We start from the raw sequence: 26896 nt of genomic DNA, 5'->3' as shown, positions 1-26896 counted from the left end.
GTTTTCTTTCCATGGTAGGAGTAACAAAATCTAATGCAATTTCCTATCCATTTGGAGATTGTCTGTTTAGAAATTGGTTTTCCTTCCTTTCCTGTTGCATATGCTCCCAGAAGCTGGTCAGTTTTTCTATTGTTTTTTGTCCTGTCCAGGTAGTAGCGTAATTGCCTGTGTACATCCAAGGTATGTAAGAGCCTTTCTCCCCTGTTCTGTGGGTTGGGGAAGAATGTAGGAAGGTGGATAGCCTGATTTAAAGAGACTCTGGATACCACCTTAGGCATAAATGTAGGATTTGTTCTCATGGACACTATCTTGATGGAAGATCAGGAAGGGTTGCACTGCCATTAATGCCTGTAGTTCAGAGACCCTTCTTGCTGAAGTTATTGCCAGCAGGAAAGCAGTCTTCCAGGATAAGTATTGTAATTCTGCTGTTGCTGCTGGTTCAAAGGAGGAAGAGTCAGTTTTTCTAGCACAAAGTTCAAGTCCCATGCTGGCAATGGAGGTTTCCTGGGAGGTTTTACATTTTAATTCCTCTCAGAAACTGTCTGAGTAGAGGATGCGAGAAGACAGGAGGATCCAAGCTGTATTCTGCTGAAATAGCTGATGCATGTATCTTGATGGAAGAATAGGACAGGCCTGTATGGAAGAGCTCCGCCAAGTATTCCAGGATGTTGGCTATGTTCACCAGTGTCACATCTTGCCCCTTTGCAGTACTCCAGATGAGATATCTTTTCCATTTTGCTGCATAATTCTTTCTTGTTGAAGGTCTGAGCCTCCAGGATTATGTCTTTAACCCTTTGGGATAAATTTGGGTTAATTGCTGTTATGTAATGTTCCAGGCAGTTAGCTGCAGGGTTTTTAGGTTTGGATGCAGGATGTTGTAGTTGTTCTGTGTTAGCAGTAATGGGATCAGGGCAGTGTCCATATTTGTTCCCGGACATGCTCCTGAGCAGTGGATACCAATGTTGTCTTGGCCAGTCTGGGGCTATCAGAATGATCCTCGGACGTTCCTCTTTGATCTTCAGAAGCACCTTGTGCATCAAAGGAAGTGGTGGGAATGCGTATGCTGTCAGGCTTTTCCAACTGAAAGATAGGAGTCCACCTTCCAAGCAAGTGGGTGGTAAGTCCTTGTGCAGAATTTTTTCAACTGGTGATTGAATGGGGATGCAAACAAGTCTATTTGTGGTAATCCCCATTTTCTTGTGATGGTTTTGAAGATGTCCGGATGCAGCATCCATTCGTGGGCATCTGTTGTAGTTCTGCTTAATATGTCTGCTAGAATGTTTTCCTTCCCTGGTACATAAATTGCCTGTAACTGAATGTTGTAGCTCAGAGCCACATCCCATAGGTCCAGTGCCAGCCGGCATAGAGGGTATGAGTGTGTGCCTCCCTGTTTGTTGATGTACCACATAACTGTGGTGTTGTCTGTCCTTATCATCAACTGGCCTTCTTGGAGAAAAGGTCTGAATGCCTGGATTGCCAATTTTACTGCCATCATTTCTTTTAGGTTTATGTGCAGATGCAGCTGGTCTTGAGTCCATAGGCCTTGAATGCACCTGCCCAGCATGTGTGCCCCCCAACCGAGGTCTGAGGCATCTGTTGTGATGGTTTGTCTTGGTTGACTTGTGCAGAAGGGCAATCCTGTGTTTGATTGGCAGGCCTGAGCCCACCATAGGAACTCTTGCTTCAGGCATGGGATCATTGGAATTTTGGTTTCTAGGCTGTGCTTGTGGTGGGACCACAGATTCTTTAGGTACCACTGTAGCTTTCTCATATGCAGCCTGGCATGAGGGACCAGTATTATGCAGGATGCCATGAAGCCTAGAGCTTGTAGCACTTTTCTTGCAGTTAGATGGTTCTGCTTTGTTAATGCCAAGAAATAGAGAGGAAGTTGCTCTTTCTTTTCTGCAGTTAGAAATGCCATTTGTCTTGATGTGTCCAGTTCTGCACCCAGAAAAGCTATTCTTTGGGATGGAATCAGCCTTGACTTTTTTGTATTGACTGTATATCCCAGGGCTTGCAGCAGGTAGATGACTCTTTGTAAGTCTTCTGTTAGTTTGTTTTTGTTGTCCGCTTGTATCAGGCAGTCGTCCAGGTAGGGATAGATTTGAATCCCCTGAAGTCTGCAATGAGCGATTACTGATGCCAGGCATTTCGTGAACACTCTGGGCGCAGTAGATAAGCCAAAGGGCAATGCTGAGAATTGATAATGCTCTGATCCTGCAAGAAATCTGAGGTATCTTCTGCAAATTGGTCTTATGGGGACGTGCAGGTATGCCTCCTTGAGATCTAGAGTTACCAGCCAAGACTCCTTGCCCAACATGGGAAGAAGCTGCTGTAGGGTCAGCATTTTGAATTTTGGAACAATGAGGAATGTGTTTAAAGCGGTCAGGTCTAGAATAGGCCTCCATTTGTTTTCTTTTCTTGGTACCAGGAAGAGTCTGGAGTAAAATCCCTTTCCTTGCTCCGTAGATGGTACCTTTTCCACAGCTCTCATTCTTAATAATTGAGATATTTGTTTTAGAGCTTCTGTCCTTTGAGTAGGTGGTAGGTTTGGCATTCCCCTCTTTCCTGGTAGAGTATGGAAATGGAACCTGTAACCTTGATCTATAGTTTGCAAAATCCATTTTTCTTTTGTAATGCAGTGCCAGTTTCTTGAAAATAAGGTTAGCTTTCCGCCTAAGGGTGCTTCTAGTTGTTCCCTGGTAGGCGGTGTCACCGCCAAGTCACTGTGATTGAGTTGTTGTAGTGGTGGTGGGTGTATCTGTGCCTCTGGTTGTTACCCTGCCACTGGCGACCCTGTAGGCACCCCTGGATTGGTTTCTGCCTCTAGAGCCTATTCCTGCCTCTTTGTGCCTTAGAGGAGTCCGGAAAGGACCAATTCTTGGAGGGCCAGTTCCTGCTAAACCTTGGAGGTTGAACTTGTAAGAAATCTTTCACTGTTTGCACAGATTTTGCTTCTCTTCCATCTTTTTAGTACCTGCTGTGCAGGGAACCAAATAAATTGACCTTGTCCATAGGTGCATCCAAAAGCTTAGATTTGACATGGTCTGGTAATGCCTGTTCTTTCAACCATGCATGCCTCCTGATAACTGTGCAGTCATGGCTGATCTAAAGGAAGCCTCCAGTGCATCATAGCCACATTTTAAAGAATGGTTACTAACCTGCTGTATGTTATGTACCATTTCTTGAACATACTTTTTATCTAAAGATTCTTCAGAGGACAGCTTTCTAGTCAACTGGTCAAGCATAAACTCTTGATATTGAATCATATGAAATTGGCAGTTCAAAGCTCTAGCTGACAAAGTAGCAGAGGTGTAAACTTTTACCCCATCTCTCTAAGGACCTGGATTCCCTTTCAGAGGGAGGGGTTTTTTAGAAGAAGTAGCTGCTACAGCTTTAGGACCCTGGGAGATAGTCTCTGGATCTGCAAAAGGAGCCTTATATAAGTGGTGATGAGTGTCCGGGACCCTGTAGTACCTATCGGGCTTAGCAGGAGCCGGAGGTAAGGAATCAGGAGCAGTGCAAGCATCATTAAATGCATCATCAACAACAGAAAAAAATGGAGGTATAGCTAAGGGCCTATGCTGTGGCAAATGTAGAAAGGTCCTAAGCCTTTTTTCTAGAGTCTGAGAAATCTTGGCCCTGCCACTGAAATTGTTCCCTCATAGCATGCAAGGTTTCCCCAAAGGAAAATTCCTCAGGAGGAGAGGCTGAAGGAATGGACTCCTCAGCATCAGAGTCTTCGTAAGGAGAATAAGAAGCCTCAGGAGGGTCTGTATGTTCTGAGTCATCAGAGGAATCATCTGTGGTTACTGGCTCAGGGGGCTCTGCTCTAGGCCTCTTTTCTGGAGGAGGGAGAGAGGCCCTGTCTGGATGAGGCTGGGCTCCACGAATTAAAGAGATGAGATCCTCAGCCAAAGAAAGCATATGGGAGCTGGTGCTGGGCCTGTGTGAGGGGGGGCTTGGCAGGCACAGGTTTTGATGCTTTGGCTGCTTTAGCCCTGGCAAAGGCCTTAATAGACATAGCTGGAGGAGGTAGACATAGCTGGAGGAGGCCTAGCAGCTCCACGTGCAGGGGTTGAAACATCCAGGGGAATGGTGTCTGATAAATCCTGTGAAACCGCAACAGAAGGTTGGATTTCAGAAGCCGTTTCTACCAGGTTAGAAGAGGCCTCGGTAGAAGGCAAGTAATCGGCTGAAGAAAGAAACGCTTGCTCGGTTTCGTCCGAAACCGAGACACTCGTGGTTTGCTTAACCGCGGTTTCGGCCGAAACCACGGACCGCGAGTGTCGGTCCTTTTCTTTGCATTTTTTTGTTATTTGAGTAGTCGGAGGATCCGACGGCATAATGTAGGCAAAATCGGAGCCGAAAATCTGTTCAGCAAAGTCCGACCGACATCTAAGCGTCCGTCGGTTAAAAGAAGCGCAGGCTAGACAAGCTGCTACGTCGTGGTCTGGGCCTAAACAATGTATGCAATAGGAGTGGAAATCTTTATGAGGTATTTGTTTCCCACAAGATAAACAATTATTAACTTTCTCTGACATCGGCTGAGGCAAGAAAGAGTCCCCAACGGGGTACTTAGCTTTATAGAAGTCTTCGAAGTAGTATTCGGTAGTAGTAATCTCTGGATCTGACCGACCGGCACTTGCGAACAGCTTCTGCTTCTGGCGCCACGCGGCAAGAAAGACTGAGGAAAATGGCGTCGGCTGATGCCTTTATACCCGAATAACTGCCGCAATGACGTCGGGTGAAGTGCGACACCAGCCGAAGCCAGACCCAGACTTTGGAATCCGGCCGACCGAAGGGCTGCCTGACGACAGGACAACCCATTTGTAAAGACTGCAGATGCATCCTTGAAGGACATCATCTGAAATGGTGCAGTGACATACACACTGTCACTTGTGTTTTCATTTTTGACTTTTTAATGCAGTCGTAAAACACTAACTTAGATGAGTGTCAAAGAAGACTGAAGTATTTGATGAAGGTCCTACTGTAAATGAAAAAATAAAATTTTTCATAGTTGTTTTGTGGCAACAGTGATGGCCTCATTAATACAGCTCTGTAAGCAGACATAAAACTCAAAAGCAGTCCCATAAACACAGCTCAGTCAGAAGAAGTTGGTTGTGAGGTTGACATACCTACAAATACGGCAGCAAATCAAAATTCCTTCCCACAGCATCACTGCTGTCCTGTGCTCAGATTCAAGCTGCACTGACTTGGTCTCTCAGGTACAGAAACGTACACAAGAAACCACAGATCATTCTTGTGGGTATGTGACTGTGTCAAATACCTCAAGCCTAACTCCCACTGCGAAAATTATCTATTAAATATTCATTCTTTGGGAAGAAAGATGAAAATATGCTTTTTCAGTAGTTAAATACAAATGACATACTATCACGCAGTGTCAGTTATCTACTCAGTAAAACTCTGCTTTCCAAGTCACTCACAGTGCTGCTGGTAAATGGAAACCGCTGCTATCACTCAACCTTCATTTACTTTGGGGTTTTCATGATCCTTTATTAACATTTTAAAGCTTTATGTGAAGAATTAATATGCACGCTCTAGGTAACAAATTCAGAAGCTGACACCAGCAGTACAAAAGGCCTTCAGCAAAGGATCAATCCGCTTTCCAGAAACAAACTGCCTGGTCACAATAATTTCTCATTAAGTTCTTTGCGGATTATTCTTCATCTAACACAGTTAAATTTACCATATTTTATATAACCACATTTCCGGTCTGCATTTATACACATTATCACAATTTTTAGTGCTGCTACCAAATACTTATAAAACTGTTCCACACTTAAATATACATTCAAACAGCCTAGGAACTGTGGGCTTTTGTATTTAAACACTACAAAATAAATTTCTGTGATGTTTGTAAATGAGAACTACAACCATTTAAATATACATTTTCATAATATACCACCTGCAAAAGATTATGCCTCAGTTTAGAAAAAAAATTACATACAGCTAGGATCTGGTGAAAAAGCTTAAAGTCCATACACAATCCCTGGGATTCACGAAGCTCCTTGCAAGAATAAGACTATTCTTGCACGGAATGGTTCGTGTCCATTTAGAATAGCAGCACACCTTGCATATGCATGAAGGCGTGCTGCTGTTTAATCTAAATGGACACGAACTATGAACGAGCGCAGGGGGCATCTGTCAGCAGTGCTTGCACATGTAACACACCCCCTTGGCTCAGAAAGTGCCGTACAGTACTTTGTGACACAGAGGAGTATTAATGTGCATAATATTAGAGCCTGGCACTAATATCATGTACTAAACCAGTGTCCGCAGACACTGAAATGTAAGTAAACCAAGGCACAAACAAAAACGAACTAATAAAACCATGTAACAAGGATGTCCAGGTCACCAGGAGAAATAGCCAACAGTCAATCAGCTTACAACAGACTTGCACCAAAAAAATTCCAAGGCGAAAGAATAATTCAGTGTCCGCAGACACGGAAATAAAAATAAAACCAAACAAAAACACACCTAGAAGGCAGCATCCTTAAAGTGCATATCCCCAAATGTATGCACTCTTGACTTACATGGATGGAAGTAGTAGGGCAAGAGGAAAGCAATAAAAATACAAAAAAAATGTTTTTTCCCCATTAAATAAATCCGAAATTTAAGTGGTTCACAGCTTGCTTGTGCGGCACGCCGCTATGCTTAGTCTGGCTGAAATCCTGAAAACGACAGACAAGTGCTACTGTGTTAGAAAATGTCATCAAGCTGCTGTAGCCTAGTGGTAACTGCCATGGGTTAGCATGTAGAACATGCTCAGTTCGAATCCCCCCTCTGCCAATTTATTTAATAAATTTTAAGGAATTTGAATGATAGATGTCAATCATATGGCTCACATATAGCACAGTAGGGGTGGGAACATGTAAAATATAAATGTAAAAAATACTTTAAAAATGTAATGAAAAAAAAAGATTTAAGCAATGCTTTGCTAGTGTAAGCATTGCTTACCGGCTTTCAGCTGTGCTTATCTGGTTTAAATAGAAGTTATGTTCTTACCATAACGTTCCATGTTAGTTGTCTTCTTCTCGCCTTCTTTCTTGCTGGATGGGTTCGGAGCCGACCTCGGCTCCGACTCGGCCACTCTAAAAGCTCGAGAGTTGGTTCCACCGGCTCGAGGCCCCCCTTATATCCCACAATGCTAGGCGTGAATTACCTCAGATCTCGTTTGTGAGCTAGGCCCAGCTAATAATACAACCAGAAAAAAACTGGAAAAAGAGTCCACCTCTACAAACAAAGGGGAAGAGAAAAGGTGACCTAAGCCTGATCTAGGAAAATATGCTCTCCTATCGCAAAGAGGTGGTAGAAAGAGAGGTCACAATCAAACTCCTCTAGGTCTGTCCAGGCCAGGGGGGAAGGAGGGTGGGACGCAAGAAAGAAGGCGAGAAGAAGACAACTAACATGGAACGTTATGGTAAGAACATAACTTCTATATGTTAAGTTGTCTATCTCGCCTTCATTCTTGCTGGATGGGACCGCGTCCCTAGCACCTTGTCCCGGGTGGCCTAACGGAACAGACTCTTGAGAACAGTGGAACCAAAGTTAGCTCTATGCCTAGAAGCTAAATCCAACTTATAATGTGAAATGAAAGTGTGAGGAGTAGCCCAAGTAGCCGCTGCACAAATGGTGTCAATAGGCAGTCTGTCTTGGAAGGCTATAGAAGTAGCCAAAGCTCTGGTGGAATGGGCTTTAGGTTTGTTAGGTAGCTTTTGGTGTCTAATTTCATAAACAATGGAAATTAGAGAAGTTAGCCATCTAGATAGTGATACCTTGGAAACAGAAAGTCCCTTTCTGCCTTCTGCATAAGAGACAAACAGCTGGTCAGATTTTCTGAATTGTTTGATTCTATCCAAATAGTACCTTAACTGACGATGAACATCTAGCCAATGCAATTTTTGTTCAGACCTATTAGAATATTCTGGAAAAAACACAGGGAGGTCAATGCTTTGATTTAGGTTAGACGCCGAGGTTATTTTAGGTAAAAAGGACGGGTTGGTTCGTAAGGATACCCTGTCCTTATGGAACAACAGATAAGGAGGTCAACAGCTGAGTGCATGAAGTTCTGAAACTCTTCTAGCTGAAGTAATAGCTACAAGAAAGAGAGTCTTCCATGATAGCAATTTTAACTAACAGGAAGCTGCAGGTTCGAAAGGGGGAAGAATCAAAGAGCTGAGCACTAAATTAAGGTCCCAAGGAGGAGGAGGATTTCTTATAGGAGGTCTGAGAAGAAAAACTCCCTTCAAAAAGGCTTTGCAAAGCTTGTGGGACATGATGGCAGATTCTGAAATGCCTACATGAAAGTTAGATATAGCTGCCAATTGAACTTTGAGAGTAGAAGGAGATGAACCTGCATGAAAGAGTTCAGCTAGAAAATCAAGAACCATATGGATGGGAGCAGTGAAAGGATCTAAATCCTTTCCTTGAGCCCAATAGGCAAAACGTTTCCACTTACTAAGATAAATTTTCCGAGTGGAAGATTTGTGTGAAGCTATTAAAATATCTCGAACAGTGTGAGATATTTGAGGAAGCCTGGCTAGGGTAGGAACTGGAGGAACCAAGCAGTGAGGTTCAGAGAGGGAGGGCGATGTAACTGACCCGACTGATGGATCAAAAGATCTGGAACTAGGTCCAGATGCCAAGGTTGCTCCAACAGAAATTGATGTAGAAAGGGGAACCAAACCTGTCGAGGCCAGTAAGGAGCAATGAGGATCAATGAGGCCTTCTGAGCGTTAGCTTTCTGTATCACTTGAGAGATTAGTGAGAAGGGAGGAAATGCATACAGAAGTCCCCGGGGCCAAACTTGGACTAGAGTGCCTCTGCTGGGCTGGCCTGGTAACGGGAATAGGGTGAAAAAATCTCTGCACTTGCTGTTTTGGGGAGTAGCAAAAAGGTCGCAGCAAGGCTGACCCCACTTGAGAAAAATTTTTCTCGCAATAGAATCTTTCAGAGACCACTCGTGAGGCATGAGGATAGCCCTGCTCAACTTGTCCGCGATTTGATTGGACTTCCCGGGGATGTGCGTTGCTATCAGAAAACGCTGAGAAGAAATCGCCCATTGCCACAGTCTGAGTGCTTCTCGACATAGGGGATAGGACCTGGTTCCGCCTTGTTTGTTGATATACCACACTACAGACATATTGTCCGTCTGGATTGCTATCGTTCCCAGGGGAAGAGAGTGTTGAAGGGCTTGCAACGCTAAAAGCACTGCTCTCATCTCTAGAACAGTTATATGCAAGTGGCATTCGTTTGGTTGCCATATGCCCTGGACAGTTCTGCCCTGATAATGCCCCCCCCCACCCGATCAGGGAGGCGTCCGTTGTCAGAATAGCAACCGGAGGGGAAGGAACAAAGGGTCTTCCCAAGAAGAGCTGAGGGGAAGACATCCACCACAGAAGATGATTCCTGCATGTTTGCGTAATCATAATGGTGTGAGACATCGGAAGTTGTTGGTATGACCATTGTGTGAAGAGCATCCATTGAAGGATTCTCATGTGGAATCTGGCTAATGGAAGTAGAGGAATGGCAGCCGCCATAATCCCTAATACTTTCAGAACTAACCTGGCTTTGGCTCTGTTGTTGTTGAAGAGAAGCGAGACCAGTTTGCGTATGTCTGTTATTCTCTGATCTGTTAGTCTCACGACATGCTGACTGTGTCTAGATTTGCGCCTATGAAGGTAATAGCACGACAAGGCGACAAAACAGACTTTTCGCAATTTACTGAGATGCCCGACTTTTTGACAAATGCGAAAGGTGTAGTCTCTGGCCATTAGAAGAAGATGCTTGGTGGGAGCTGTGAGGAGCCAGTCGTCCAAATATGGAAACACCTGGAATGCTTGACGTCTCAGGTGAGAAGCTACCACTGCCATGCATTTGGTAAACACCCGGGGGGCAGTGGTGAGTCCAAAAGGGCAGGGCTCTGAATTGAAAATGACTGGTTCCCAGCCTGAAGCGGAGGAATCTTCTGGAGCGTCTGTTCATCTTTATATGATAGTACGCGTCCCGAAGATCTATAGAGCACATCCAGTTTTCCTTTCCCAATAGGGGAAGGATGGACTGTAGCGTGACCATCCAAAATCTTGTTTTCTTGATTGACTTGTTCAAGATACTGAGATCCAAAATTGGTCTCCAGTCCCCTGTTTTCTTTGGAACTAAAAAGAACCTGGAGTAGATTCCGGATCCTAGCTGGTCTGCTGGAACTGGCTGAATTGCTCTTTTTGCGAGCAGCTTTGAAATTTCCAAAGCTGCAAGATCCCTTTGAGCGGGTGGAACATCTGGCAGGGATTTTTTTGATTGGTTTGGAATGTGAACGAAGGGAATGGAATAGCCTTCGGAAATGATGGACTCTACCCACTTGTCTTGAGTTAGGGATCGCCAGGCTTCTGGGTACAGTGACAATCTTCCCCCGACTGCCTCCGAAGGTGGACAGTCGGGCAACACCTCAGGGATGCTGAAAGGGCTTATCGGAAAAGGTTTCTCGATTGCCCTGGTTCTGCGGACCCCCTCTGCCTCTAGGGCGACGTCTACCATTATTGTTCCCTCCTCTGCCTCTGGAGGGGAACCGACTCTGTGCGTCAGGCAAATTTCCTTGAGATTGTTTACGGAACCACATTTTCCCACTTTTCTAGCCTTTGGGGTAAGGTCTAGAAGGAGTAGAAAAACGGACTCCGACGGCAGACAAGGTTTTGCCATCCGTCTCGCACCTAGTCAAGGTTTCTTTCACTTGAGGACCAAAAAGAGATGATCCATCAAACGAGGAATTAGTGAAAGACGTTTTAAAGGGGTCCGCGAAATTGCATAGTCGCATCCAGGCATGCCGGCGTAAGGCTACACCTGTCCCTGCGGCTCTACTCGCTCCATCAGCCGCATATGAAAGGAGGCGCATGGAGGAGTTAGCTATAGAATTCAGGGTAGTCAGCTGGGCGTTCATCTTGTCCTGAAAACCTGCAGCTGTAGGATCCTTCAACATCTCACTCGCTTCCTTGATCAAATCTCTCTGGAGACGAGTGAAATGGCATAAGTAGTTCAGCGAATGCATTGCAAATGTCGCTGACGAAAACATCCACTTCCCGTACCTGTCCATAGATCTAGATTCCTTGTTAGGGGGATGGACAGGCACTGAAGGATCAGCTAGTTCCTTCTTGGTGGCAGCAGCTACCACCATAGCATCCACAGTAACTCCTTTGGTCAGAAATTGTTTATCAGTGGGTGCTGTTATAAATTTAGAAGGTCTCCTGGGGGTAGGGTCCACTGAGTCAGGAGCCGTCCAGGCTTTCTTTGCTACCACCTGCATGAGGGGGTCAAGGGGGGGGGGACACCCAGGAGGTGGAAGGGCGAGAGCCGAACGCCTCAAGATACACAGATTCATCCTCCGAAGGGTTAAGGGCTGGCCAATTTCCCCTCTGTTTCAGGATTTCTAGAATGTCTGCAAAGGAGACATCTTCAGAAGGGGAACGGGGAACCTCGAATCCTCTAAATCTGTGTCAGAGGTGAAAGACTCAGGTGAGTCTATGTGTTTCCTCTTACACTTTCTCTTCCTAGGGGCTCCCCTGCCAATTCAGGAGAGGCCTCAGAAGAGGATGAGATCCCCACAGGGGATTCTTGAGGAGCTGGCTCTCTGCGGTCAGGGATGAGGGAGAGTAGACATCACCTGAGGCACCAGAGGGAGGCGGCGGAGCCGACTGTGGAGTTGAACCAGGTTCCAACACACTCCGCATGACCTCGAATGCACCCCTGTCAGGCAGAGCCAGAGATCCCCGCTCCGAGAAGCTGAGAACCTCCCTCGGCACCGACAGAGATGGCTCGAGGCCGATGTCGGAGCCGAACTCACCAGCGCAAGCACCGAGAGGGAGAGCGGGTCGGACAAGGGTCCGATGCCACTCACCCCTCGAGCCGACGAGGGAAGTCCGCACCGAGATTCTTCAAAGGAAGAAATCGGAGCGACGACGGACGAAGACAAGTGTATCGGTTCTGACGCTACCACAGTCTCTGTTCCGAGCGCCCGGCCCGAGCTCAAAGGAGTCGGAGGAGGAATATTTAGAGGGAAAGGTTGAAGCATCGACTGATGAGTCGGGCTCTGAAGCATTTGGGCCAGTGCCTCGGACTTTAGAAGTCGACTCACTACCCTCTGAAGGTCATGATCCGAAAGCCTCGATGACCTAGAGGAGTGAGACCTATGGCTCCGTTCAGACAGCAAGGGAGACGCTGGAGCCGAATGAACGGAGCCAAGGGAGGGTGACCTAGACCTCTTTTTAGATGTCGGCTCTGAAGGTCTGATCGGAGCCGACCCAGGAATCTCCAATACCTCGGCTCCAGCCGGAGCCGAGGGAACCACAGAAACTGTAGCCAAAGACTCATCGGCTCCAGCCGGAGCCAATGCAGCAGTAGGCTTCGAAGCCTTAGGCCTCGACTCAGAAACTGGAGTCGAGGTCTTAGAAGCCTTGGAAGGTTTTCCCGATGGAGCAGTTAGGGAACCTTCAGGCTTGAGCAAACCCCTTAGGATGAGTTTTGTTCTTTCTTTCCTGCAGGACTCTAGGGCTGAAGCCATGGCATACAGCACAAGTGTCCTGCAGGTGTAAAGGTCCCAGGCAGTACACACAAGAAGTGTGACCGTCTGTCAGAGACATTTTCTGACAGCACGAGTCACACTTCTTGAAGCCTGAGACCTTTGAATCCTTGGACATTTTCAAGGAACCGAAATGTAACCACCACACAAGACACACACACACACCGATTACACTATCAGAAAAAAAGGGTAAATTAAACTAAAGCTAAAGAATTAGTTTATATAAAGTAAATCCCTACAAAAACACATACACACCACTATTAGGGATGGAGGGCCCGAAGGCCTAAGGAAAGAACTTACCAGTTCTTGTGGGAAAGGGGCTGGATAAGGGAAGAAAGGATAATATCCACTACACTATAGTTAAAGAAGAAAAGGCTAAGCTAAAAGGGGTTTAAATAGTTATTAAAAACTATTCTAATACAACTGACCTGAGCCGGTAGAAAAAACAACACCTCGATCGCTGTAGCGGCAAACGAGATCTGGGGTAATTCACGCCTAGCATTGTGGGATATAAGGGGGGCCTCGAGCCGGTGGAACCAACTCTCGAGCTTTTAGAGTGGCCGAGTCGGAGCCGAGGTCGACTCCGAACCCATCCAGCAAGAATGAAGGCGAGATAGACAACTTAACATGCATTGTTATGCGGATTTGCACGGAGCTAAGCATAGCTCAGCATGTTAAAACAAGCCAATAAAGAAAAAGTGCGGGAGAACTGCCCTATTTATCCGCACAGAGGGGAATACAGCCATAACCATTTAGGATTGCTCACAGCAGGACCAAAATGTCTAGTGTAGGTGAAGGTGTTTTGCTTCCAAGCTCAATGTTGGGGCATCCAGGAGTACAGGGTCATGGTTGGGCTCCTAGTAAAAAAAACATGATGGCAGGCTGCTGTAGGGCCAGTACCAGAGCTCCCATTAAAAGCGGAGGCCTGGGACCAGCTTGCACACGATCTCACCAGTGCCACTGGCATACCCCGGACTGGTGAGCAGGTATGTCACCACCATAACGACCTGAAGCGGAGGAGGGGTGCACTCTTAGACCACTGGATCTAAGAAGCACGAGCCCAGGATGTCCCACACATCTGTAAGTATGCAGTCTTATGTATATCTAACCAAGTATGGAAAAAGTTCAACTTGTGACTGTGCAGGTGTGATTAATGTGTCATGTCTCCCCATACAGCTGCTGCGGAGAGGTCCCAGAATGTCGAGGCTCATGCCCAGCGACTGGCCTGGCTGCATCGGCATTATGGGGAGTACAGAATACCTCCTAGTATTAGCAGTAAGAAATCAAAAAATATAGTAATGGTAATACTGCCTCTATATGTAAATGTGCTGTAAGTCAGGAATAAATGCCTGTGTCAGGCTGCCAGCGTTACAATGGAGTATTTCCAGCTGCTGTGTAAAACAGATGTCAGTAGCAAACAAGGTACAATATGCAGGAGAGGAATATTAGAATATGTACGAGTGTGTCTGAGTGAAACTGCCAAGAAAGTGCCATGTCAGTGCTACTGTAACACTTAGAAATGAAAAGCATTCCCATGTGCAGTTCATGCAGGAATAGTAATTGTGGACTTCTGAATTGTACACAGATATGCATGATAAAGTAATAAAGGTGATCCCAAACATTGGTGTGTGTCATCTCACTTGTATCTGAAAAACAGTAATGTGTATGTCCTACAGAATGCATTAACTGAGGTGAACTGATTTAGCACTGCTTGTCTGCATACTTTAGAATGGGCATGTCAAATAACTGAAAAAAAGCGACAGTACATATTTCCATCAGAACGTGTTTTACTTGCATGTCTGCCAGCATTGTCCTGTGTTGACCTTTAAATTTCAGCTGTATGCAGCTGTGAATGTACTGAAAAATCTATAAGGCTAACAGGTACAGACTTATCAATGTATAAATGTGAACATTTTTGTCTATGTGCATTATATAAGGGGTACCTGACATTCATAGCCCCCCCCCCTTCACTTCAGGTATAAACCTGAGAGCGTGTGTATTATTTAATGGGTACCCAACATACTATCACAATTGAGCTGAAACATTTAATTGAAAACAGAAATGACTAAATCTTGCTTGACTGTAAAAGGGAAGATTTGTCAGCACCTGATATCATGCAGCTATTAAGTTCAGTACACAAACTTTCAAAAGATTCTGGATGCAGACACATTATTGCAGTAGTGTTATGATACGGAATATCTCAGTATAGTGAGACTCAACCATATGCACAGATAACCTATACTTTATTTTCTAAATAGAAAAAACATAGAAGGTTTAAAGCTTTTGTAACCAAGTCGTACACACTTTTAAGGTAGAAGAAGAAACTGGCACAGGTGGGAGGATAGCTTAAAACGTTTCATGCTCTGTACAGTAGAGGCTACATACATTTCTTTAAAGGTTGCATGAGTAGAAGAAACATTTACCACCTGCTTGCTAAGCTCCAGTGAACTCAGAAATCAAGCTATTACATGTATTAGAGGAATATGTGAAAACACTGCAGCAGTTTTAAGCTAAAAATGTTATAAAACAAGCTTTAAATATATACCCAGTACAGCTTCCTTTTTGAAGCTGTAAAGCATTACAGTCCACAGTTATTTTGGATTGTATCATTGTTGAACATGTAAGCTCCTAGGATGTTGTTTGGGCATAACCAGCATTACTGCATGTGTAACTTCTATCACAGAATACGTAAGTGTTGTAAAAGGTATGATTTATATAACAAAAGTAATTAAACTTTGTACTGGTACCATCATTTCCAAACTATATTACCCAAACAAGGTCCAACCAGGCGGTGCGGACTTCAGTCAGTTCTCTATCTGCCATGCGAATGTGTTCTGATGTAGTCTTATTAACTATTTCAGCTAATAATGAGGGACATCTAGATCAGGGGAGGTCATCGTGCCGCTTTACTCATCCCTCATCAGGCCCATAATTGAGTACAATGCCCCTTTTGGGATGTACCTTACCAGACACCTGCAGCAACTGGAAAGACCCCAAAAGTACCTCACCAAGAGGATCAAAGGGCTCAAACAGATGCCATATGCTGCCCGGTTAAAGAAACTCCAGCTCTACCTCAGCACTGAAATAAATAGGACATGCTGGAGGGACAGATTCATAACCCAGAGGCTCTCTTCACTCTGGAATAAAATCCCAGTCCAGGTTAAGCAGAGTCCCTCATTGACTCTCTTCAAGAGGAATCTTGATGAGTGGATGGGAGATCGTAGGTTTACCCCGGGTATCACTTCTGTGTCACTGTTAGACAGAGGCACAGTATACTAACCTCAAAAAAGGGCATAGCAAAATTAATTTAAAATGGGTGGCGAAAGCCAAACACATTCTGGCTAGGCTTATAAATGCCCTAGGGCAGAGAGCCTAGTATAAACCTATGAACCTAAAACCTACACTGTGTACTCAGGAATCTAAATTGCAGTTATGTAGTTGTAAAACAGTCAAATGTGCAATCCAGCTAATGTGCACACGTTTCTCAGACAGTGACACCAACGTCTGTTGTGTATGCATAATTTGTACTGAAAATAGGAAACAAATAATGCAAAATGTGATAAAATTACTGTGCACAAAAATATGTACTAGATAGAAATGTCACAAGTAACATACACCACCTCCCTAGTACCTCAGTCTGATAAGGACTAAGCTTGTAGTTCAATTTTGCACACACACCACGGTTCGAATCCAGGGACTACCACTAACATGTCAGTCTGGTTTCTACAGTTGTAAACTGCAATCTGAACAGAAAAAGTAATGCACTGCAACATATATTTTCCACACAGGTAAAGAAATCTGAATAGAAATACTAGTATGTGTATAACTATGAAAGGTGTACAACTGCTGTGTTGATCAGCCCTAGTGCTACAAATAGATGCAAGCTAGACAACCACACTCTGTCATCTGGCTCAGGCAAGCCCCTAAAGTTTCACACTGTCACGGATAGTTTCCCCAGTTGCCAAGCAACCCGCACACAGAGAAAGCCACAGCAGATGTATGTCATAGGGACAACACACACTCCAGGGCCTGCAAGTAATATGTAAATCTGAAATATGTGTAAAAACAGCAATGTAATGTGCACACAGTTCACCTGCACAGGGCCCACAGGTAGATAAATCAGTATAGAAACAGGTATGATATGTATAACTAAAATAAGGGTACACTTGCTCTGTTGATATGTACAGCTGTTGATGTGCTGTAGTAGCCAGCCCCCACTGCCCAGGTAGAGTGCAAGTGTGGTCAGAATGCAGAGTAGTGAATAGTAGTGTACTGACAAATATACTTGATAGCAGTTGTCAACTGAATCGGTTCCCTCCCCCCACCAATCATCTGATCCAATCATCACACTGAAACCAACATGGATATGTTCCTAAACAAACCATTACTGTTAGGACCATTGTTCCATTTGGTTTATCACTGTTTAACTGTGTGCATACTAATATTTCCTGTTGAATAATCATTGTTACTGCCTGCCTGACATACCACTAACTGGCATGCTGATGCAACTCTGAATACCATTCCATATACGCATGGGTTCTGTTTGCTGTGGCACAAGTATAATTGCACTGTTTTGGGTAATTGGGAATATCCATGCATGCTACTTTGACTAATGTTGTAATGTGTTGTGCATGACTAACCAATATTCATTGTTAATTTCCACACCATAGAAACATATGGGAAGGCAGATCCCAGCGGATCCACCTCTCTCACCCCACCTGGCCGAGGCACCGGGTCCCAGCAAGTCTAGGGCCAACCCCGACCTCCCTCATCTGCTGATCCTGCACCACCATCGGGTGGAACTGCTGCAGGAGATGGGGCTCGCCTCCCCCACCTGCAAGTGGGCACAGTGAGGATGCTGTCACCTGCGAAGAGGTCTGTGGCATGGTGCGCAGTGTCCTCCAGACAGAGTTGGATGCCCGCATGTGCCAGGTGGAGGGAAGGCTGGTGCAGCTAGAGGGGCAGGCAGCCCCTCCAGCCCCCAAAACAGCCACCTTAGGGGCTGTGAAGGAGTAGTGGTGACTGCCATCTGGTGGGGACATCAGTGCCACTACTACCATCTGGGGGGATCATGAGCCTCCGATTCTCAACCACCCTCCTTGTCAAGGTGTTTATCCCCCCCATGTGCCACACACCGCCCGTGTCTGCTGTCTTGTCTGTCTGCAAATGCAACCTCTCCTACCAAACCTCCCTCACCACACTTACCTATAATCCTTCCTTAACATCCCACTCTCACCTTAAAAAAAAAAAAAAAGCCCATCTGTCCCAAAAAAAAAAAAAAAAAAAAAAAATCACGTCCCATACATAGCTCTGCATTTTGCCCAGAGACATGTACCCATTACACAATCTAACCCTACCAATCATCCGTATTGTATGATGCCCACGCACCTCCCTCTAGGGTGTGAGGCTCCAAATTCTAAACTGCCCACACTGAAAGCAGCTATTGCTGCCAAATAAATGGAGCTGTGGTCCTTTCCTACACCTGTCCTGCACATCCCTACTTGTTTCTCCTCTTGTTTTTCCCCCTGCTTGCCCCAATTTCACCACTTTCCTATCTCCCTTTTTTCTTTTATTTGAAATTAGCGTGAGTTTAAGTGGCCGTAAGCGAAGCTGAGCTCACTTAAGCGTCGCTAAGCTCAGTGCAAACCCGCATACAACTGCTTTAAAGTTCCTTAATCCCTCTGTCTCCATCAGCCCCTGTTCTGCCCAGCAACAAAATAATCAGCCCTTGCAAGTCTCAAACCCAGGACCCTGCACAATACAGCCAAAGTGATTTACCACTAAGCCATTAGAGATGTAAATAAATTTGACGTTTTCTCAAATACATGCAAGCACAGTCATTCAACAGTATGAAAATGTATTTACATATGTAGATGTTATGTGTGTGTGTTTGTATGTATATATATATATATATAGATATATATATATATATAGATATATATATAAATGGATTCACTTCATAATCTTGAAAGACTGAAATCTCGAATTTCAGTGTTTCGAGACCATGACATCAAATCCACGCAACAATGAATGCCCAAAACCGCGAAGCCCAAAACTGTGAAATTTAAAACACCAAACACAGGGCACACACCAGACCACACATATACCACAACACCAACACAACTAAATAAACAAACAAAACAACACATATCCACAAACGTACATCACATATAAACATGGGGGGGCAAGCCCCACTGCACCCCCCATGAGGGAGACTACACCACCCACAGCCCCGCTTATATATATATATATATATAATGTATATATTTATATATATATATATATATATACACACACACATATATACATATATATATATATATATATATATATAATGTATATATTTATACAGTAACTCAGAGAGCACACAAACATCAAACAAAAGCAAACTCTCACACACACACACACACACACACACACACACACACACACACACACACACACACACACCATACATATCAACACACTCGCATACACTCAAACGTCCACCCAAAACCCTTACAAAACACTCACACCTAAATCCACACATGGCACCGTACACCATCCACATACACCCCCAGACATTACATTGCATAAAGCTATAACCGCGAACTGGAGATATTCGAATTCGCAATTATGCACTTTCACTATTTCAAAACTTAGACTTTATAGTCTCGAGATATTGAAATTCGACATTTCAGTAGTTCGAGATTATAAAGCGTTTCTATATATATATATATATATATATATATATAGAAAATAAATATATAAATATATATATATAAATGGCAGTTGGTGTTAGATGCATGTAACTCCCCAGGACTTAATGAGTGTTGCACCATAAAGCCCTTTTTGAAAAGTATTATGGTTAAAGGCAGGTTAAGTGTGTGAATATAGTGAGTTTTTAATATACACACAGTTTGCAGCCTTGGAAGTATTATTTTAGAGAAATCGACTTTGCTCACAATATGCACAAATACTTACATGGTTGTTTATATATATATTATATTATTAATTTATATATGATTTATACATATATTTTTAATATATAAAAATATGTTAAATATTTAATTTTATCCGTTCATATCTTAGTGTCCTAGATCATTGTATCTCCAAACAATTACACATATTTTGATACACTTGCACCAAGGTTGGCAAGTATATACATATACTATGGTTTTTGCACATATAAATATGTATATATCTAATTCTTTGCGTATACATTTTTGCAATTTATACACACATGTATATATATATGAATTTTATTTTTGTACTTTTCATATACTAGTTTTATATATTTTTACATATACACATGTATGTGTATGATCAAATTTACGTACATGCTGATATTATAAGTGTTTTAAAATATTTTAGCACAATGTCATTTATCATAATTTCAAATATACATATATATTCTTATTTAGGGTATTACGAAATGTGATTTATATTATTTTTGGTTCATCTGTACAGTTTATAATATATTGTATTATTGCATTTTATTATATATATTACATGCATAAGTTATAGGATCAGTTTTTAGTACTTTGTATTACATTATTCATTTTACATGCACACAATGTATACTGTGTGTTTAAAGGTTTAAATGGATTAATTATTTTATTGAGCAATTTTAGTTAATTGATGTAATTAGTGGGAGGGTGAAGGATATTTAAAGGATGAGATGTTTTATGTTTGTTATCTGATGAAGTTCGTCACTGAACGAAACCTGGGTCATCTGTTGTTCCTTAATAAAGTAGTTTTGGATGGTCGATCTATCGTTTTTTGTATTTAGTGGATGGGCGTGAGCATTTGTAGCTGAAGACTGTTGGTGTATACTCCTGGCATACTTGGACCTCCTTGTTACCTTGCTTACTAGTTCGGTGGGTGTTGTATCCTGTTTGTTGGTTTTATGGATAACGAGGACGGAACGGTAGACCTGGCGAGTGTACTACAGAACATTCAGGTACAATTGAAGGAGCATTCAGAAATTTTACAAAAATTACTTAATACCGAACCAACATCAGCGTTTCCAAGTACGAGCGATAGTTTGGGGTTACCGCTCACTCAGGCTACACCTAGCCAGGGCTCTCCAGGTGGAATTACTAGTGAATTGATACCCAGCAACGGTCTATCAAGAGGTAAAGAGCGGTGCTGTAATGATGCATGGAAGAAGAACATTTATTTGTTTAAAGATAGGAAGATTGTGGAAAGCACAGTGGTTAATAGAGATGTGAAACCAATGAAAGAAATGCTTAAGAACTTTGAGCGGAAGCTCTTTAAACTAAAAAGAACTCAATTAGAGAACGGGTATTTAGTAAGGAATTGTGAACTTGGATTAGTGCCGAAAGGCTTACGTATGTGGAAGTATCCGAACGGATGTGAAGGCAATGGTGATATGTTAACAGAACTGCACAAGTTTTTTAACCACTGTGGCTTACAATTAATGGAAATTATGGTCAAATTCAACAATATTAAAATTGCAAAGCTGACTGAGGAATTGGATCAGCTCAATAACAGTATAAGCAAGGATTTGTTATTTGATCAGTACTATAACAATTATACGCACATCATTCAAGATGTTGAACTTAGTTGTGATAACATTTATCGGCGGAAAAATAATAAAATAGATAGAGACATTAAGAGGTACGAGCTGGGTGTTATTTATCCTTATTCGAAGGCAACGGAGAGTCGTCATGGCAACCAAACACAAAGAGGGCGTTTGCGTCATAGTTGTGACGATGCAGACGTCAGTTCCGGTAGTGAGCAAGCGGAAGTTCCGGACACCGGTACGCTTAATGAAGGGGATATAGAGGAAGGCGTCCGGAGGTCCGAGAGACTAAAAAACACAGGCCCAAATGGCCCCAATACTGATTACCAACGAACTGGAGCTCGGTCTAAAAAAGATTTTTTAGACAATCAAAAAAACGGGTGGAAAACACGGAAGTAATGATGACGAAATTTGAAGATTTGTGTGTGAACTGTACAGAATTGAACTTGGGACATGTGCATGTTGTTTCTGGACACAATTGTGTGAATATGGATAAGTTTGATCATACTATGTGTATAGGTAAGTGTATTATCGGTACAGACATTCATTTGGAAGTTAATGACAGTATGTATGATAATGACACTGCTGATATATGTGTTGGAAATGTACTATGTGACTCGAAGACAATTGTAGAACCTATTGGGATTCTGGATAATAACAGGTCACGTTTATTTGACAATAATGAAAATGATGGTGATCATTCACATGTGTGGGGAGACATTAATAATGATGAAAGTAATGAAATGCATAATTATGTGAAGAAGTATGACGTAAATGATGAAGTGGATATCATAGATTTGATGGATATGAGTACACATGAATATACAAATAATATCATATCAGTCAATGAGACGAGACATGGTGCACAAGGAATTGTATCAAATTATATATGTATTGAGGAAGATCTAGCAGGACAAACACTTAGTGTTGACAATGAAAGTACGGATATGAACGTGAATTTTTACATTAATTTAGATCCAGATGTATATTGTGAAGTAGGGAATGTTTATGAAAATAAATCTAATTTAAATCATAATACAATCATAGATACAGCTAGTACTATGTATGCGGTTTTGAGTCACCCTAGGATTATAGAGAATGAAGTGGGTGACTTTAAATTATATAATTATTCAAAGATTAGTATGACTGAAAAACAGGTGAACCTATTTTCAAAAGGGTTTAATTTTGTCCCTTGTAGAAAAGGGGAATTGGTCAAATCAATTATGGAGTTAAAAATGTTTACTCGTAAATTAAATTTAAGAGCTTGGTTTAACACATGTCCTGATGATGAAAATCTTTATGGACAAACAGACAGGACATTAAAAAGGGCTAGTGCATTCAATCCACCAATGAATGACCAAATAGCTATTTTCGAGAGACTAAGCGAGAATGATATGAGGAAATTTTATAGAACTTACAAAAATTTAATGCATTATAATATGTCCAAAGAGGAATTTGAGATATTCAATAGCATAAGGAATGAGTCAAGCATTAGGATTATGAAACCCGATAAGGGTAATGGGGTGGTTGTGACTAGTACACAGGATTATATTTCTTATATGATCGGCATGTTGCAAGGAGAATCTTATGAGGAAGTAAGTCTCAATGAAATAAACATAGCGTATGCCAAGATAGATTTAACTATAAAAAATATGTTACAAAAAGGAGAGATAACAGAAGATGAATATAATTATATGAATAATGAATATCCAGTTATTAGTGGGATATTTGGCATACCTAAAATTCATAAAGGTTTGGACAACTTGCAATTTCGACCTATAGTCGATGGTAAGAGAAATAAGACGTGTTTTGTTAGTCAGTTTTTAGATCACCACCTCAAGAAATGTTTGACCAAGTTTCCTTACATCAGCAAAGACTCTTGGGATTTTTTGGCAAAAATTAAGGAGTTGAAAATGAATGAGGGTGACTCATTCATTACAGTTGATGTATGTAATTTGTTTACTACAATTCCACAGGACATTGGTCTCATTTGGCTGGAGGAGCAACTATATGAAACAAAGTTATTTGATCAGGAACAGATAAATATGATGGTAAACCTGATGGAAATAGTATTAATGAACAATTATATACATTATGAAGGCAACTATTATCAGCAGATAAATGGAGTGGCAATGGGGGCATCTTGTGCCCCCATTTACGCTAATTTGATTATGACTTACTGGGAAGTCAATTACATCTTTAAAACTGAATACTTTGAACATATTAAACTATATACAAGATACCTTGACGACATATTTATTGTATGGGATGAGAGAAAGGATTTGTTGGAATCATTTATTGGGTACATTAACAATACGGTGAGGTTTCTGAAGTTTACCCATGAAATTAGTGAGAAAGAAATAACATATTTGGATGTGAAGTTAACCTATGATAAGAAGTGTGGTAAAGTAACATCTAATATTCATAGGAAATCAACTTTTTCTAATGCCTATTTGCATTATACCAGCTGGCACCCTGACCATCAGAAAAAAGCCATTGTTAAAGGGCAGATGGTCAGGGCTGCCAGAATGGTTAGTAATAATGATGATTTTGTGGAAGAACTAAAGTTTATGTCCAATATGTTTCAGAATAGAGGGTATCCTGAACAATTATGTGCTAAAATATTAAATGAGGTGTCTTACAAGAGAAGAGTAGGATTTTATCAGGCTATATTAACATCAACAGGTCTAGTTTTGATTAAGACTAACTCTAAGTGTGAAGAAGACAAAATGAGTGGTATTCCCTTATATATATCAGTATACAATGATAGTTTTCTGATTATTAGGGACATTATTCTGAGGAATTGGGATATAATTAGTAAGGATAAAAAAGTTGGACATTTGTTCAAGGGCGATGTAAAATTTGTGTACAAGAAGGATGCTTCATTTAAAAATTGTTTTGAGAGATGTGATGGTTCCAACAATATAATTACATGTAGACAGATAGGAAATTTTAAGTGTGGACGATGTGCTATATGTTCACATATTTATTGCACTGGTGAAAATATAGTTGTCAATAGTTATAGTATTAATTTAAAGGGACATTTCAATTGCTACTCATCCAACGTGGTATACCTTGCTTTGTGCCAGGATTGTGACTCATTTTATGTCGGTAAGACTTCCCGACATTTTAAGGACAGAGTAAGAGAGCACTTATCTGATATTAGAAATCTTAAAACAACTAATGCACTTGCCAGGCATGTAATGGGAAATACCGGACATAAATTTAAGTTTTGTATTATACAGAATGTTATTTTTGATGTACAAGGCAGGGTTATTCCGTTGGATTTGGATATATGTGAATTAAAATGGCAGTTGGTGTTAGATGCATGTAACTCCCCAGGACTTAATGAGTGTTGCACCATAAAGCCCTTTTTGAAAAGTATTATGGTTAAAGGCAGGTAAAGTGTGTGAATATAGTGAGTTTTTAATATACACACAGTTTGCAGCCTTGGAAGTATTATTTTAGAGAAATCGACTTTGCTCACAATATGCACAAATACTTACATGGTTGTTTATATATATATTATATTATTAATTTATATATGATTTATACATATATTTTTAATATATAAAAATATGTTAAATATTTAATTTTATCCGTTCATATCTTAGTGTCCTAGATCATTGTATCTCCAAACAATTACACATATTTTGATACACTTGCACCAAGGTTGGCAAGTATATACATATACAATGGTTTTTGCACATATAAATATGTATATATCTAATTCTTATGATACATTTTTGCAATTTATACACACATGTATATATATATGAATTTTATTTTTGTACTTTTCATATACTAGTTTTATATATTTTTACATATACACATGTATGTGTATGATCAAATTTACGTACATGCTGATATTATAAGTGTTTTAAAATATTTTAGCACAATGTCATTTATCATAATTTCAAATATACATATATATTCTTATTTAGGGTATTACGAAATGTGATTTATATTATTTTTGGTTCATCTGTACAGTTTATAATATATTGTATTATTGCATTTTATTATATATATTACATGCATAAGTTATAGGATCAGTTTTTAGTACTTTGTATTACATTATTCATTTTACATGCACACAATGTATACTGTGTGTTTAAAGGTTTAAATGGATTAATTATTTTATTGAGCAATTTTAGTTAATTGATGTAATTAGTGGGAGGGTGAAGGATATTTAAAGGATGAGATGTTTTATGTTTGTTATCTGATGAAGTTCGTCACTGAACGAAACCTGGGTCATCTGTTGTTCCTTAATAAAGTAGTTTTGGATGGTCGATCTATCGTTTTTTGTATTTAGTGGATGGGCGTGAGCATTTGTAGCTGAAGACTGTTGGTGTATACTCCTGGCATACTTGGACCTCCTTGTTACCTTGCTTACATATATATATATATATATATATATATATATGTATACACATCTCTATATGTACATGTATATATGTATATATATGGCTATATAAACATACACACACACATATATATATATATATATATATATATATATATATATAAAAAATATGTATATACATATATGCGTATATATACACACACACACACACACACACACACACACATATATATATATATATATATATATATTACATAATATATATATAAATGTGCATTGAGTTTGCACATTGGAGCCACACTCTGAACCTCTCACTGCAAAACATCTGACCAAAGGCACTGTTAATGGGGGTGAAGGGGCCGAAAATAAGTATCTCTTGCAATTATCGACATCATCCCCTCCTCCCTGCACAACAAGTTAACAGTAAGCCATTTCAGCTGTAAGATGTCAGGATGATATCACTAACATATCAGGCAGAACAGTCTGTCCTACCATAGGGAATGTACAATGTGGAAGCGGTAAACATTCCAATGATACATATATATATATACACACACACATTATATATATATATATATATATATATATATATATATATATATATATATATATGGTTCCACTTGAAACCGTCGAATTACCACATCATTGATCCTTAAAACATCGAGACCAGAACGTCGCAAACTGAGACCATCGAAAACTGACATCATCGAGACGGGCAACATCGAAAACACATTCCCTACATGTTAAGTGTGCAAACATTCCTAAATACAACAAACCAAGTATCAAAACGTATTCGATGTTATGCGTCTCGATGATGTCAGTTTTTGATGGTCTCAGTTTGCGACGTTCTGGTCTCAACCTTTTATGGTTCGATGATGTGGTAATTAGACGGTTTCAAGTGGAACCATATATATATATATATATATATATATATATATATATATAGATAGATATATATGTGTGTGTATATATACATATATACACATATAAATATATTACTACTTACAGATATGTATAAGAAAAGTATAAATAGAGGGTGCACAGCATATCAAACAGCCAGTATTCCTACAGTTGCCACCTTTTAAAATAGCCATTGCTTCTTTCATACAAAAGAATTACTGCATGAAACATATACCCACAGATAATGCAAAGGACATGACAGCACACAAAAGTTTTTATACATACAAATGTTTATCTGTGTACTATCAGTTGTACATGTCATTTCTCATAGCAGTTAGGTGTTAATAACTGAGTAATGCAACTCTCAAACAAAAAATTTGACAGTAATCTGAAAACATAACATATGCTGCTGTCCAGGCTAAGGCCTTCACGTAGTACAACAGTAAAAAACACTTGCCTTGAAGATAAGAATCAATCAAAACTTATTAATTACAGATGTAGTTCAGCAGCCTCC

At 41.1% G+C, this 26896-nt stretch overlaps 1 protein-coding gene across 1 annotated transcript in view; it reads right to left on the bottom strand.

Moving 5' to 3' along the window:
* The window catches only part of SNRPB2 (small nuclear ribonucleoprotein polypeptide B2), a 536801-nt gene that overhangs the window by 269115 nt on the left and 240790 nt on the right, over positions 1–26896 (bottom strand). The window lies entirely within an intron of this gene.

This window comes from Protopterus annectens, chromosome 1.part2 (assembly GCF_019279795.1).
Source record: "Protopterus annectens isolate FY-2018-M chromosome 1.part2, PAN1.0, whole genome shotgun sequence".
In the NCBI taxonomy this organism is placed as follows: domain Eukaryota; kingdom Metazoa; phylum Chordata; order Ceratodontiformes; family Protopteridae; genus Protopterus; species Protopterus annectens.
This window is presented reverse-complemented; position numbering and strand designations above follow the sequence as displayed.